A 2,595-nucleotide genomic window follows, 5' to 3' on the forward strand; every position below is an offset into this window, starting at 1 on the left:
AGGGGCGGCGAGCGGCCTCGGGGCCGCCGCTCACGGGGAGGCGCCCTGCCCGCGCCCGTCCCCAGCGGCGGCCGGTGCGCGGCAGCGGCGGCGGCCGCTCCTCGTCGTCGTCGTCGTCGCCCGGGAGGCGGCCGCCCCCATCTCCCCGCGCGCCGCAGGGTCTGTCAGTGCGGGCCGCCCCCCGACGGAGCCGCCCGGGCCATGCCGCCTCCTGCGCTTGCGCCCAGGCCGGCCGTTACCCGCTGCGAGGCTGGGCGCGGCGCCCGGACGGGCCTGGCGCGGCGGAGGGATCCAACCGGACCCGCGGACGGATCGCGGCCCGGGCCGTCGGAGCTGAGCAGAGCGCGCTCGCGAGCACGGGCGGCCGCGGCCAGCGGAGTGGGCGGGGTGGCCGCCTCTCGCGACAGCCCGGGCTGTCCGGGCCCGCCCACCCACGCCGATTGGTCCGGCCGCCTGTCCTGCTCGCGGGCTCGGTCCAGCACCTCCGCAGGATTGGTTGAATCCTAGGCCCCGCCTCTGAGAAGGACTGTCGATCACGTCGGGCCCACCTGCACCCGCCCCCTGGCGACCATCGCTAGCGGATTGGTCGGTAGGAATCGGAGTAGTGGAAAACCCGGGATGGAATTTTGGGCGCTTTTGTTCCCTCAGATTAGCCCGGAGCCTTGTTTCTGGGCAAAGCCGGGCATTGGGCCTCGGTGCTTTATTCACGAACGTGATGGCAAGGAGGCTGCGATGGGCCTAGAAGAACTACTGGCGCCGGGCTTCCCTCTGATCTGCCCGAGCCCAGCTGTGTGACCTTGAGCGAGTCGCTATTTCTCTCTGAGCCCTAGGTGCCTCCCGGGGAAGATGCGGGTAATAATACCCTCCCGAGGGGCTGCTGAGAAGGCGGTGAGCTCACAGTGGGCGAGCACCTGCGTTTTTGAGGCGGCGGGTCCGCCTAGGGCGAGGATGATGGGAGAAACAAGCCTTCTCCCCAAGATCCGTCAGCCAGGTCTGTCACCCAGTCAGCTCGCCCTGTCAGCGGGCACCTCGGGCCCTGGAACCGAGAAAATGCAAACCCGCGGGCAGGGGCAGGGCTCAAGGACTGCCACCACCCTAGCTTTTGATTGGCACCGGGATGCAGTTGGGGGAGGGGGAGGCGGGCACCAACCCCTTCCAGTGCTTCGGATGCAGGGCTCGCCTTGTGCAGACAGAGAAACCGAGGCCTGGGACGAGACACGCAATTCCCATTTCTAGATGGCGTCCTCTGACGTCCTGGGGGCGAAGGCCGGCTCTCCTTTCCTTGGCATCGGATGTCGGGACCTGGGCTAAGCCGAGCCCCCACGCAGAGCCTACAGCCAGGTCTGTGGAGTCAGTAAATAGATCCTCCAGTCTGGTCCAAGGTGCTGAAAACTCTAGGCAGAAAATTCCTGGCCTTGGGTCTCCCACCTCGAGCATTTGCCCGCCATGAGCTGGGGAGCTGTTCCCCGGGCCTTACCCACCTTTTTGGGCGTATTTCTCTGGCTACCCCACTGTGCTGGGAGGCTTGGGAGGGCGAGCGAGCAGGATTCCTGGGGAATTCACTAGCCCTCCACACCCCATCACCCCACCCCCAACCTGGGTTTCTTAGGGCAGGCTACCAAATGAATCATAATTCTCTGGGTTGCGAGGAAGTCATCCATCCCTTTAGCCAGAAAGCAAAGAAGCCTGGCTTGGAACACAGCACATCCCTACTTGCTACAGGGGTGCTCCAGGACCCATGGTCACCTAGGTGCCTTGTCTCAGCTCTGACTGGGTGTGTGACCTGGGTCATGTGTTCAATCCTTCCAAGCTTCCGTTTCCTTATCTGTAAAAGCAGCCCTTTCTAGCTGGAAAGCAGGGACCGGAACCACAGAAAGCCCTGAACCTTGCTTCCCTAGCTCCAGCTGTCTCCTTGCTGTGGCCCATGTTATTTAAGACCATGCTGGATTAAATAACAGCCCCTAAAGGCCATTATCCACCTGAAGCCTCTAAATGTTAACCTTATTTAGAAATAGGGTCTCTACAGATATAATGAAGGTCAGAATAAAGACACATTGTACCAGGTTAAGGATAGGTTCCAAATTCAATGAGGATGTCCTAATAGAAAAGCTGTGTCTTCCTGGGCACAGGAGACAAGGGCAGAAAGGTCATGTAAAGATAGACCCTATAGTAGAGAAATGGCAAGAGCTGAGGAGACTGGCCTGATCCTCCCCCCCATCCCCACCCCATGCCCTCTGTGAGAGGTGGGGGGACATTGGCCACCACATCTTGACTTCTAGATCAAGGCCTCCAGGGAGAAGGATACAGCTTATGACTGAGGTTGGTTCTGTGGGCATCCACAAGAAACCAGGGGAAGAGTTGCTTTAACTCTAGGACCAGACCTCATTTGGGGATTGGGGCCATGGAGGTGAGTGAGACCTGAAGTCCACACATCCAAGCTATAAAGATCGCTTCTCCCTAGCCTCTCTTCCCAGCCTCAGCTTAGTCCTAGGCACACTCTTTCCTGGGAGAAGATAGCCACTGTCCGTGCCACTGTTGCTGTCCCCACTTCAGCACACTCCAGGCCTCATATTGCTTGAAGAGCTCTGTGGCTGG

Source organism: Psammomys obesus, unplaced genomic scaffold, assembly GCF_907164565.1.
Source record: "Psammomys obesus unplaced genomic scaffold, mPsaObe1.curated_primary_1811, whole genome shotgun sequence".
In the NCBI taxonomy this organism is placed as follows: domain Eukaryota; kingdom Metazoa; phylum Chordata; class Mammalia; order Rodentia; family Muridae; genus Psammomys; species Psammomys obesus.